Source organism: Panthera tigris, chromosome C1 (genome assembly GCF_018350195.1).
Source record: "Panthera tigris isolate Pti1 chromosome C1, P.tigris_Pti1_mat1.1, whole genome shotgun sequence".
Classification (NCBI taxonomy): Eukaryota; Metazoa; Chordata; class Mammalia; order Carnivora; family Felidae; genus Panthera; species Panthera tigris.
Genome location: NC_056667.1, coordinates 192796810 through 192811471, shown reverse-complemented (window position 1 = coordinate 192811471; position 14662 = coordinate 192796810). Strand labels below are relative to the sequence as shown.

Below are 14662 nucleotides of genomic sequence, written 5' to 3'. Positions count from 1 at the left end.
ACAAATTAAAACTCGTAGTTTCTTATACCATGAGTCCCAGATTTCAATTTGGAGTGAGAAAATCTCACACAGCATTCTGGAGAGAAAGAGAACAATATTTAAATTATCTGAATCCTAGTCCCCAGAGTATTTCCATGTTTGTGTACTCCTAAAAGAGAGAAAATATTTGAGTTTTAGCAGCTTCCTGCCAGGATCACTTGAATCCTGAGGGTTTAAAACTCATTTGAAAGACATTTGTGACCACAGACACAGTGAAATGTTCAGAAGCAACAAACCATCCCATTTTTTTTTAATGTGAGGATAACAGATTTAATAAATGTCCTCTGATATCATATTCACATAAAAGTTACAGTTTATGTGTGAGAAAACTATTTGAGTTGTGTAAATAGGATAACAAGAGCAATGCAATCTGTCCTAATTTAATAGCAAACATGATTGAAATGCCACACCACCTTCACTCCTGGAAAGTAAGAATACTCTGCACACAGACTTTAATTAAAAATGGCTCTCTCATGAAAATGTAGAAAGTAGCCTTATTTTATCTTACCTTGTTCTAAAAAAGGGTTCAAAAGATAAGGACAAAAGAAAATCGTAAGAAAGTAAAGCATAGAAGAGTTAGTATGTGAAATGTATTAACTATAGGTTCAAACAGTTTTGGAAATGAAACACAATTTTATTCTGAAGTTACCAGAGGCTGAGGAAAAAATAATGTAAACACAATCCATGACCATATGATGAAACTAATCCAGTGGCTTAGGACAAGTTCTATAGTTTCTAATATGTTCTGATATGTTTTAATATGTTCGGTTACATAATTTCAAAGACATTTTGTAGAGCTATGCCAAAACAGGACACTACATGCCAGGAGTTGGTAAGTTACAGTCCACAGATCAAATGGGCCTATCACCTTTATTTGTAAATAAAGTTTTATTGAAACACTTCAATACCCAGTGGTTTACATATTACTTATGGTTGCTTTCTTGTTACAAAACAGAGCTGAGTAATTGGGGACAGAGAGTGTATGTGACCTACGAAGCCTAAACATTTTCTATCTGGCCTTTTACAAAATAGCTTACATATAACCATATGATATTAGTTATAAAGATGTCAAACATTTTAAGAATCCAAATATTTAAAATCAGAACTAAATAACAAAAATAATTTTGTAATTTCTTACAAAAAAAATCTGTTTACTTAAACACACACACATTTCATTGATTTTTCAGTAACTGTTTACTATAGTAATTTGCGAAGTCATGTAGTCCATTTCCAATATAGCCTAGAAATCAGAGGAGTTGTATTGAAATTTGTCCTAAATTCTTTGCTATCTTCCAAAGCCAATTCTTTTTAAAAGTACATATTTTGCACACATGTGACATAACCCCAGTAGAGGCTCATATTACTAACTGCAGTTCTACCTGGCTTCTAACTCTTTGGGCTTCCTCAAATCTATCTTTCAAAAAATGTCAAAGAGCTGACGTTCCTCATTCCATCTCTATCGGTGTCACCTACTTTCATTTGTCGGTATTGATATTTTCTTAACTGTTCATGAAAATGTCTGAAACCAGAGCTCCCAAACAAATCTTTTAGTCTCGTACTCTAAATAGGTTGGTGTCTCTAGGCTATGCCATACGTAGAAATTCTAAACCTGCCATTCTGTTCTCTCAAATTTGTCTTGTTAATCTTAGGGTATCACATGCTTTCTCGCCACTCCCCAGGTCAAAATCCCTCACTAATTTCCAAATGCTTGCCTCCAGTGGCCTTAATGATAAAACCAAAACCTCTACTAAGCCCAGTGTTTAAGGACCTCTACAAACCCAGGACTATCTTCCAATCCCATTGCTCTCTTAACGGAATCCTCTATTGCTGGCACTCTGGTTTACCTTGCTCATTGTCACCTCCCTGCCTTTGCTTTTTACAACTGTCCTACCTGGGCACTTTTCCAAACCCAGCCACTTATACAGCCCCACTCCACATTCTGCTTCCCACACAAAATCTTCAGTTTCTACACATGGTGATATACCTCCCTCTTCTGAACTTGCAAAGCATTTATAGGCCATACTATATCATTTACCTTATTGTGCACTATATTCTTTTTTAGTTTGGTGTCTCACGTCTCTAGTGAATGTCAACTAGGGGACAGCAATATGCTGTATATTTTATATTCCATAGCATAAGCATGGTTGTATATTTAGAAGAAAATTACTGTTTCTTTTTAAAGCCTGATCATCAATCCTTTGAAATAACATGTTCCACTATATTTGATGCTTAGTGATATCTCAATATTAAGAAGCCCACATTTGAATAAAATTCTAAGAATACTATTTAATTTAATATATATCAGAATTATTTCTTGGTTTGTTATTCATACTTTTAATATTTAAGTTGAGTAACCGCAAATCTGGGAAATAGATATATCACTCTATCTAATGGTTCCACATAAAACCAATTAACATTATGATTTAATTAATCCTAAAAACAAAACAAAATGGAGTCAAGAAAAGAAGCTTGAAGAAAAATCAACATTAATTCAATTCTTCTTTATAAAATAAAAATAATAATTTCTCCTACATTATGTGGCATATTGAAATGTCTGGAAAATAACATTACATGAAGGAATAAAAAATAATAATTCTCTTTTCTACTGAGGAATGCCTAGAGAAAACGTTAACAGCCTTGCAGTATGCCAGAGGTAAAATCAATCAAATGTCTGGCAAACTGTGTTTAATGCTAAGCTCAATAGAGCATCACATTAGATCTACAAATATATGAAAAGTATATTAAATATTTTAGTATAATATATGCATGATCATTAATCACACAGGTGATTCAATATCATCAGGAAATTGGATCAGCTCACTTATAAATTCTCAGATTTAAGCTATTGCCTTAATAATATGTGCAAAATATGTGAAGCAAAATATGTGTTGTTCTGTTATTTAATTTATTTAGAAATTTCAGTACAATGTTGGTTGTTGCTTGGCACCTGGACTTGTTTACAATAAAGCTGCTGTGGGGAAATAGCCAAAGAACAAATCCATATTGAAACTAAAATGATTTGGGGGACTTTTCTCATACACATACTTGTACTTTTCTGTTTGGATTTACTTTTTAAAGGTTAGTTTGGGGTGCAAAAAGGCTACAAGAGGTTAAAATTACTTATACACATAATTTTCCAACACCTAAAGAAAATGACACAATTTGGGTTACTATGTTTATTTATTTATTTTTTAATTTTTAATGTTTATTTATTTTTGAGAGAGTGAGAGAGAGTGTGAGCAGGGGAGGGGCAGAGAGAGGGGGAGACACAGAATCTGAAGCAGGCTCCAGGCTCTGAGCTGTCAGCACAGAGCCCGATGCTGGGCTCAAACTCATGAATTGCCAAATAATTACCTGAACCGAAGTCGGATGCTTAACTGACTGAGCCACCCATCACCTCAAGGGTTACCTATATTTAAACTGTTATATTAGACCAGGTTAACACATGTCTAATTTTACCCCACCATTGATTTTTGATTTTCTAAATTATTTCTCTCTTGTGATTTAACACATTAGTGAATAAGATACAGATTTGTCCATAGGGACTTAGATAATATAATTAATCTTTGGAAGCTTTTATGAGGTTCTCAAAAAATTCTGCTTCTACTACCTTAAAAATCAGAAAGCACTGCAAGTCACATAAAAGTTAAACCCCTCATCAAGAGGACCTATGTGGCCTGGCACCTGCCTTCTGCCCCGATTTCCTCTCCAACCCTTTATCGTGTTCGTTAGATTCCAGTGCCATTGGCCTTGTATTTGTTTCTCCAATACGCCAGGCTTCTTCCTGTTTCAAGGCTGTTGTTTATGCTGTCCCCACAGCTTGAAAATTCTTGCCCGCCCACATTCCCATGGCTATTTCTCATTACTTGAGTCTATAAAGGCAGCCTATCCCATCCCAAATAAGCGTTATTATATGCTTTTGTTTCCTCTTTCTTATAGCATTTCTTCATGCTTCAAATGTTCATTCACTTACTTATTTATTAGTTTCTGTCTCCTGTTATTAGACTATAAGCTACATAAAGGCGGGGATTTGTATGCTATGTCCAAATTTCCTACACATTCAGAAAAATTCTGATGTATACTAGGGATCCAATAACCTTTTGTTAAATAAATAATGAATGATTTACGGACAATGACACTAGAAATATACGGCTCACTAGCCTGATATTTAAGTGGAAAAAAGACAGAGAATGAATCCTTCCCAAGGAAGAATACCATTTTAATTTCTTAAAGATCATTTAGATTTTCAGATTATCAAATTCAATAAACCACAACAAAGAAGAGCAAGGAATATCTTAATTTTTTAAAATTTGCCTTTATAAAGTGTAGATTCGTGGTGTGCAGTTAACTTTTCCTGTATTTATGGCTCAAAATAAAAACATCCCAGAGAAAGACAATATGCACAACACAGTCTTTCACAAATGTACATGGAAAATATTTTAAGGAATTCTGTTACATCTACTCACTGATAAAAGTCACTCCAATTCTGACGGGCGATTAAACATGTTCATCTAGATAAACAGGACCTGCTATATAACATTCTCTAACAGAAGGGTAACACTAGAATTCCTTCATTCCCTAGGTAGTGATATCGTTTCAGTTTTCAGTGACTAGGAATATGTTCCTCTTTAAATATTTAAGCATGGCTTCTGCTTAATTTCTTTCCTCCAAGATGCTTTTCATGCCTTTCAAATATTTGTCAACTCAAGACTCTACAACGCCTAAGCAATGTGGGTGCAGGTGAAGCTCTACTGAACACAGTAACCATAGCAACACCTAATTCTTATTTAATTTGCTGTCTCCTTGGAAGAAGTAAAATCCAAGAGGGATGGAGCACTGGAGACAGAGAAACAGGAGGACATACGAGAGTAAGAAAGAGGGAAACAGGCACAGACACAGAGGACCACAGCCTTTCTAGCTCACTTCCTCCTAGCTAAAAATATTAAAGCTGGGGGAAACACAAAAGGAAAGCTATTTTTGAGAAAATTTCATGTTGCTATAGGTCAGAAAAAAGTTTCAATCTGGCTATTTTTGTTGAATTCCCCTTGTACATACACCCAAGTTTAAACACAGACTCCATCAATCTAGAAGCATCAGTATGGATAGTTCAAGCTCAGAGAAAAGCTCCTTGGCTTTCCAAGTACCTTGAGTCTGGGCACACATCCCCAGAGAGTTTAAACTTCTGTTTTAAGAGATCCAAACCACAGGAATGGCCCTGGGCAGGAGCCCAGTCAGTGTTTCCTGGATCAGGTTTAGTCTTAACAAATTCTGAAGTGTGGCTGGCATGGAGCTGGTTGGAATGGCCTTAGAATTCCAAGTCCCTCCCTCTTTGGTATCCATGAGAAAGTCACAGTAGGATCACAAAGTTGGGCAGGTATGATTGTCACTTCACCTAAACCCCTCAGCTCAGAAAACGACAATATAATCAGAATTGGAAACAGAAAGTCAGAGTGGAATGGTTCTTCACTGGCACCCTTAACAAGCTCTGAGTTGAAGCCATAATGATGGTTTTAGGCCTGGCTCTGCTCCTCAGGACCTTGGGTAAGTCACTTAACAGCTCTGTGTACCGGTTTATTCACATGTATGTCAAAGGTTCACATCATTTTCTCTAGGCAGTCCCTCTTCCCCTTCAAACATCATCTAGTTCATGTATAATTAGCAAGCCTTAAGAACTAATGTCCTTTCTGCAATGGGGCAGAGGCATAAAACTAAAGAATACATTAATGTCATCTTATGTTTCCAGGTACGTAAGCACATAATCCTTCGAAGCTACTAATTAATAGGGTTATGAAGAGCTACTCTGTTATATACAGTACAAATAAATTAGAAGCAAAAGGAAAATATTTTATTTTTAAAAAATATTTATTTATTTTTGAGAGAGAAAGAGAAAGAGAGAGTGGGAGAGAGACAGAATCCCAAGCAGGCTCCCCACTGTTGACACAGAGCCTGACGTGGGGCTCAATCTCACAAACCATGAGAGCATGACCTGAGCCAAAATCAAGAGCTAGATGTTTAACTGGCTATGCCACCCAGACACCCCAGGAAAATATTTTATTAAAAACCAAAAATCAGTTAACTCATTTTCTTTTTTTTTAATTAAAAAATTTTTTTTTAACATTTATTCATTTTTGAGACACAGAGAGAGACAGAGCGTAAATGGGGAAGGGACAGAGAGGGAGACACAGAACCCGAAGCAGGCTCCAGGCTCTGAGACATTAGCACAGAGCCCAACGTGGGGTTCAAACTCATGGACCACAAGATCATGACCTGAGCTGAAGTCAGACACTTAACCAACTGAGCTACCCAGGCACCCCTCAGTTTACACATTTTCAATATCAGCTTTTTAATGAACATTTGGATTCTTATCACATACCCCCATGTAGTTTTTAAGAAGGGGCTGATATAGGGCTGTGACATTATCCAGAGTTGTGCAGTTTTCATAAGTTCTAATTTTGATAGTGACCACCCTCATATAATGTAGTCCTATTTAAAACAAAAGGAACAAAAATCATGGAACTGGTGACTGAGTCTGAAATAGAGAACTTAAAAAAAAACAAAAACCCACAAAATCTCAATTTCACCAAAGGCCACTCAGTAGTCTATAATAATTTCCATCACGTAATCTATGAATGAGGCAAGCTTTAGATTGAGACACAATGGCTAAAGTCCACTTAAATAATGCTAGACCATACTCACTTTATTGTTTTAGAAGAGATTTGGCTTTCAGTAGGATGCTTAGTGTTTTAATGCTTTCTTGGCAGTAAAATTTCTAAAGTTCCATCAACTCAAGCTTCTCCTGTTGCAATGAAGATAAATTGCATTTTGCATGCAAAAGCAGTGCCACCTAAACTTCTTAAAAGACAAACTTAAGTGGCCAATATTTCATTTTAGGACATTTTGACTTGATCAAAACAGATATTTTTATTTGAGCACAATATTTAGCCTTATCATTTGATTTCAATAATGGACAATGGAATCTGGACTATTATCTCTAAACAGAAAAGTATACAAATAGGTTGAAATTAATACAATTTAATTTCATTAATGAACACCCATATCATTGTTTTGCCTCTAAAAATGTATTTAATACCAAAAGTTCTCACGTGGAACATCATAGTAAAATTTTAATTTTCTCTAAATCAACTGATTGTGAAATAATTTATTTCAACTACAAAAAATGGCATAGTTATAATAGGCTGTCTTAGATTATCTCACACACACACATACACACACAACACCATGCAAGCCCTTTGTGAAACAGAAGGAAAACAAATTTCATGTGTTCATAACTTGTTACATGTACTATGACTCCATATTATTGTTCCCTGAAGAAAGAAATTGTATGCTACAGATTGCAAATTTTTGTTCAACAATAAATGATAAATATGTGCAGTAAATTAATGAGAGCTTTTCCTAGCTATACAGTACTCATTAACAAAAAGAGAATGCATAACTGAACGCTTAAACTTTTTTGCTTGTTTTTAAAAAGGGCCAAAGGAATATGGTATCTCATACAAACATCAACAAAAAGTGAGCAGCATATTGTTTAAAATATTGTTCTGCCAAAAGCATTTATACGCTTAAGGAAAGACTAAATTACAATTTTGAAAGACACAATGCCCAAATAATGAAATTTCAAAGCTGAGCATTACTTAATTGCTTTCATGTCAGTGCAACTGATGTTGTATCATTCTTCCTAGCCAATAAAATTAAGAACACTTTTTCATATCAATTCATTATAGAATTTCACTGCTGTCCATTAACAATACAACACAGTACTGTTAAAATTGTTACAGCAATAAAACATAGCCAACTATAAAGCCATTAACACTTAAAGTAATGTGAAAGGCTGATATTGGCATGATTAGCGGACCTCAAATTAATAGAATTTGTATATTTACTTGTGAGTTTGCTTTATATGTAATAGACCTGGACAATTAAGTGATGAAATATCCTCATGGATATTCAGGCACTCTGCTTTATGATCATTTTGAAATGGACTCAAGATGGCTAATGATGATGTTGTTCAGAGCAATTTAATCAGAAATATTTTATATGAAACTGAATTAATTTGGTTCAGCATTTTCAGAATAGTCATTGACTAGCTAGTACTCAAAGTATTAGGTGTATATCTGTGGAGTTAGTTAAGCAGCATAAAATGAAGATAATGGATTGACTTTACTAGTCGATTTAATTTATAAAAATAGCTGAACCATTTTACTTGGCTTCAGGTGAACAAAATGACAAAAATAGCAGTTGGTTAACCAAATTTTTCATTTTGAAAACAATTACTCATTTAGATGTACCATTACCTGCAGATTTTTTAAAAAATTAATTTAAAGAAGGCTGGTGAGGACACAGTTGGAATGAGCATTTATGTTTAAGATAAGAGAACCTGGGGAAACTTGGTTCCAATCATGGGAAGAAACAAGGTAGTAACTTTTCTTCCAGATTCACAAAGGCCTTCTAGAGGAAGGGAACATGAGCAAACACTGGTATACAAGGAAAAGATTATTCAAGGCTAGGAAATAAAAGGTAGGATCAAAGAAAGAGCCAAGATAGGGATGGAATGCTAAGGAGGAGGAGAATGTAGCATAAAAACTGCATGTTAAATGAGAAATATAGGTGTAATGGAAAATAAATTTTAATAAAAATAGTATTGGCACCTTTCTAATGATCAATGATTTTTGCACAAATTGAAAGGAAGGAGCAAAGAAAAGAAAGAAGGGCAAAGTCAAGCTGTGTGATCTTCTAAGTGAAATTATTTTCTCTTTTTTATTTTTAATTTTTTTTTTAACATTTATTTATTTTTGAGACAGGGAGAGATAGCATGAACAGGGGAGGGTCAGAGAGAGATGGAGACACAGAATCTGAAGCAGGCTCCAGGCTCTGAGCTGTCAGCACAGAGCCCGACGCGGGGCTCGAACTCACGGACCGTGAGATCATGACCTGAGCCGAAGTCGGCCGCTTAACCGACTGAGCCACCCAGGCGCCCCAGAAATTGTTTTCTCTAAAGGATTGTTAACATAACAAAAAAGCAAAATTTAAAAAAAAAAAGATTTTTGCCACTTCTGGTGTGTTTTAATGGAAGTAAATTGTTTTCAACTTTCCCCAAAGCCACAGTACAAGTTAACCAACTGTAAGAGGAAATCCTGGGCTCTTTAGTCTGTCTAAATTCTCACAGAATTTCCCTCAAATGTATAAGTAAAAATATCACAGTTAAAATACTATCACTCAAAGGAAAGCTTGTTTCTCTTGAACAGGAAAGATAAAGTTCAAAGATTAGATTCAAAGCGTTTTGCATAAAACGTCAACTAATCGTGCTCACATTCTTTTAAAATTTTGATTCACTACAGAATCGCTTCCAATAAGCATCCTTTATAAATTTTATAAGGAAACACCTATGGCCTTAGTTCAAAGTAATGAAAGGGAGGATTATGAACAAAATATTATGAGGAGGTAGAAAAAAAGGACTTCTTCCTTCCCCACCCACTTAGACACAGGCTCTTCTCCATCCTGAATGGACAACTATTAACAACTGAGAATTTGCTTTCATTCCTCATCTCCTCTACTCCCACCCACCCACCCAAACTTTCCCATAGACCCTTTCCCTTGATTTTGGTCCTCTGTCTACCACTTCTGACTTCATAGTTCTTTAACCGCTTTTGAGGCCTGGAATCAATTCCTGGGACAGATAATTCCTTGAGAATATCCAAAAAACTCTGAATTTGAATTTTCATGTGCTGTACAGTATTTAATGACATGACTTTCTACAGCTGACTGATGGAAGTATTTGAGGGGCTATTACTATTTCCATTATGTAGGTATGTATATGTACACACACACACACACACACACACAGTTATGTTTTGTCATTCTCCAATTCAAAAAATATATATGGAATAAAGAAGGTACATCTACATTAAGGCATTTATATAAGTGATGCATAATAGCTTGTCTTTGAGATGCTGGGACATTGCAGTCCCTTGCACTCTGTCATATCTGTAATACAACAGCTACTCATTTGAATGTCACCTCTTATAAAAGAAACAAATCCTTCCAACTTTATTTGTAAGTTTCTTTCCTCTTATTTATTTTTATTTATATTTTTATATGAAATTTACTGTCAAATTGGTTTCCATACAACACCCAGTGCTCATCCCAACAGGTGCCCTTCTCAATGCCCATCACCCACTTCCCCCCCACCCCCCCCCCCACCAACCCTCAGTTTATTTGTAAGTTTCTTAAAGCCAAGGACTATGTCTTCCTTTTTTTTGGTATCTCATTACATAGCCTCCCGTATGATACTTTGCATCTCGTAGAAACTTAATAGATGTGTAATAAGTAAATAGGAATAAATGTTCTCCTAAAAGTTAATTTGTACTGAAAGCAATACTATGAGAGAATAGTAGTAATAGTAATAGAGAAGTCTAACATTCAGATGTGAGATTAAAATGGTGTGAAGGGAGGAGAGAATTGGTGAAATGATCAAAATACTGCCGCCTCTATAAGAGGCGTACACTGAATAGATCAAGACGATGATGATAATAAAAGCATTGAGAGAATTAAAGTAGCAAAAAGAACTGATATATCTGAAAGAATCAGATGTGACTTGCAGACCTTAACAGCATCTTTAACTCATGTATCAAGAGACAAAAGAGCTTATGACAGCTTCAGAATGTTATCTTCAGGTTCACGCATCTAGTAATGACTTACCTAATGACTACTTTTAGCATTAGGAAATACAGTATTGACCTAGGGGTGCTGTTGTCATCTACTATAACTCTTATTTCAGATTCTTATCTTAATTTGTCACAAAGAAATTCAGCATTGAAAAGACTTCATGAATCAGAATAATCAACTTGAAAATTGAACTCACCCAATTGGTTTCATACGGTCTGCCTCCTATGGATATTGATGAATAATTCAGGAAAGTACACATTGTCATGTATACATCTAATCAAACATAATAACTATTTAATTTTCAACTCCAATAATGCAGCTATAGTTCTCAAACAGCATAGCAGTCCAGTCTATTATCCAGTTGCTAGTAAAATTCAACACAAAATATGTGTGTCATAAGAAAACATGCAAAAAATACAGTAACAAATATTTTTCTTCCTTTTCCCTTCCGATGTTTAGAAAATTTGCAAATTGATTTAAGCCAAAAGCGGTAAAGGAATGAAATAGTTCCTTCAGGCTCAGATTCTGTGCCAAGTTTCATTTCTGGCTGCATATTTTCGTCCAAGTTCAAGATCTCTGAAATACTTAAAAGAGAAAACATCTCTTTAACCTCAGCAAAGCAAAATCAGTAGAGGCTGCTATGGGAAGAGGAGGGCTTCTGCCTAGAGATGGGTGTGCTCCAGTGTTTGGTTTCCACTGAGAGGATGTCTGCTCTCTCAATGAATCTGAAGTAGCTACTACGATGAGGTAATGGCTGTTTCACTGGGTCATGCTCTCTCAGCACATTCTTTCTCTTTCTCCTCCCTGAGAAGGTGCTGTAAACAGGTCATCCTGAGGGAGAGTTGCTGCAGAGAATTAACAATTCCTACACTCAAAATTCCTGAGAGAACTATCTCTGCTTTTGGTAGTCTAGACACAACTAGAAGCTGAAAGCAGCCCTGACAACCAGAAAGAAACAGGTTACTTGACAAGAAAGAGGGGGGAAAATAGGAGAGAAACGAAATGAAAACTAAGGTAATGGGGCACCTGGGTGGCTCAGTTGGTTAAGTGTCCGACTTCAGCTCAGGTCATGATCTTGCAGTTTGTGAGTTCAAGCCCCATGTCAGTCTCTGTGCTGACAGCTTGCTCAGAGCCTGGAGGCTGCTCCGGATTCTGTCTCCCTTTCTCTCTGCCCCTCCCCCGTTCACACTCCCTCTCTGTCTCTCTCAAAAATAAATAAACATTCAAAAAAATTTAAAAAAAGAAATTAAGGTAATCAAAACAATGCTTAAAGGAAGATCAATTTTTAAATTACTAAGATCTCCAGATGCATATTAGACAATTTTCTACTTATGTGTAAAATTTTTAAAAACTTTTGTAAATTAAATAATATGACAGCAAACTGTGAAATGCTACAAATTAAAATCAAACAAATCATGAACAGATAAACAGCCTGTGCCAACAATCTTAAAGGCACCATAGCTCTGATAATATACAAATCATACATACAGATATAAACCTATGATAATCAAATAAAATCACCAGAAAATCAATGTTAAAACACACACACACACACACACACACACACAAATAAATATTCTTTATTGAAAGAAAAAATGCAATTTACCTTTTCTTGGAGGGACGATGCTTTGTGCATGAAGGGGAGAGGGTTGACTGAAACACCTAGGATGTACAAATTCATAAAGATTTCTACCTAAACATACCTATTAAACATGCCCAGTTAAATGGGTGTTCTGTGTCACATTCAGGTGAAAGGCTGTAATCTTCCTCTTGGGCACTCTAAAGGGGTTTTATTTGTTTAATCTATTTCCATTGCCAAATATATATATATATGTATTTGCCCACAGTGAAATGACAGAGTGACAAAGCTATGCTTTACACTGGGCTGGTACCTGAAGTTCAAGCATGGGACATTTTGCATAATGTGGCTCACATAAAAGGCTTTGTTCTCCATCGCCTCACTGCGGCTGCAAACCTCAATTTCAGTTTGCAGTCATTTCCTCTCCCAGACCAACCATTTCTAAATAAATTACACCTTTAATATCTGAGTTAGTTCCTGCCAACATCCATTAATCCTTCTGCCTCACATTCAAAATTATATATCACCTGAGAATATTTTTTTTTGTTTTGCACTACAGATTTCATTCACACCATAAGCCCCAAACCCTCAAAGATAAATTTTAAAAGATTTGTCTTTTAAGCAGTTACTCTCTTCTGTATATATTCTGTATATAGTGTATTACATATGTGTAAGCCTGTGTGTGATGTGCACAAGTGCACGCATCGTGAGTATGTATGTGTATGCATTGAAACAAAAACCCTTCACATTGTGTCAGTTTTAAAGGTCTGTATCCTGGAATCATTGTGCTAAGGGCTTACAGCAGATGGCACACAGTAATTGTGATAAATGGGCTTGTTGCTAATGAAAGCTTTTTATTTTCTGACAAAAATCCTTAAGCCCTGATGCCAAGCAATATAATATCAATTCCAGTTTTCCAAAGATGCTTTTTTTCTGACCCCATCTGCTTTACTCTCCCCTCCCCTCCCCTCCCTTCCACACACCCAAACACAACACCTCCCCACTCCTTTCATACACTCCTTTAAATTTCCACCCTTAAACAAAAGACTACATTGGGGAAGGAGGGCAATTGGCAATGCGGGCCCCCAGAAGCCTTTAAAAATAAAAAGAATAGATGGACTGTAGGTGCAGCTTTCTCACCCCTATCGTTTGAAACAGAAATATTGTGTAAACGCTCAGGCTCATCCAGACATTTTTTTTTTCGTGTCCCGCCCTTCAACACGATCATAGATTTCTCATTTGCCTAAAATTATTCTTATCAATTTTTTCTTCCAGCTGTTTTTGGAAGAATTACAAGGAAAATGATTTCAAATTGACAAGGCTTCTCTAACTCACTCATTCGTCAGTATGCAGTTCTCTGCAGCTAGATGGACAAAAAAATTCTCTACCTCGAATTCTCCACACACCCCCCACCTCCATTACCTTTGTATAACCCACTCCTCGTCTTTCTACAGCTCAGGTAATATTAGCTCTCAATATGGATATCCTAACCCGACGTAAGTTCCCCGGGTTTCAAAGTGGTACCTGACAAGGTCACACACTCTACAAATCTAGAGCCCAGGCGCAGCGCCCATTCCCGTGCTCAGTGGTGACACCTGGAGAGGCCGGGCCTGAAGCTTCCGCCAGGTGGGAGACGGGGTAGCCAACCAACCTGTGCCGGCTTCCAAGGCAGAGAGGACAAGACAGCCCAGCCCCTTCTCCAGTCCCACCCGTTTCCGAGCTGAGGCTCCCTCTAGCAGAAAGCTGGGCGGAGGAAGGAAGGGCACCGAATACAGAACCAGAGGTGGCGACAGCTCTCTTACCTGGACGCTGAATCTGGATGCACCCGCCCTGGCTGCTGCCTGCGCTCACGGACCTGAGGACTAAAGGCCCTCCGGACAAGGAGAAAAAGGGGAGACGGGGCAGGGGAAGGAGAGGAGGGAGAAGAGAAAGAAACGGAAGGAAAGAAAAGGACGCGAGGAGGGAGGAGGAGGTGGAGGTGGAGGAGGAGGAGGAGGAGGAGGAGGAGGTGGAGGAGAAGGAGGAGGAGGAGGAGGATGCTGCCCCGCGGCCGCCGAGAGCCCGCGCAGCCCGAGCGCCCGGCCCAGTCTGAGCGCCGCCCTGGCCCGGGCTCCCCTAGCGGCCGCCCCGCCCTGGCCCCGCCTCCCCGCGCCGGCCCCGCCTCCCCGCGCCCGGCGCCCCGCCCCGGCCCCTCCTCACCATGCGGCGGCCGCTCGGCCGGGGGGCTGTGCCCCCGCCGCAGTGTCCGGGAACGGGGAGCGCGGCAGCCCCGCCTCCTGCTGCAGCCAGCCCGCCGCCCGATGGGGACCGCGGGAGTGGCAGCCACCCAGAGCCTGCCGAGCCCCGGCCACACCGGGCTCC

The 14662-nt window shown here is 37.9% G+C and overlaps 1 protein-coding gene across 13 annotated transcripts in view; it reads right to left on the bottom strand.

Moving 5' to 3' along the window:
• MAP2 (microtubule associated protein 2) overlaps positions 1-14245 on the bottom strand; it is a 279845-nt gene extending 265600 nt beyond the window's left edge. For all 13 annotated transcript variants that reach the window (XR_006220913.1, XM_042995221.1, XM_042995220.1 and 10 more), the window contains exon 1: positions 14104-14245. The gene's annotated coding sequence lies outside the window, so the exon portion shown is untranslated. The remainder of the gene's footprint in view (positions 1-14103) is intronic.
• Between the last annotated feature and the right edge of the window lie 417 nt (positions 14246-14662).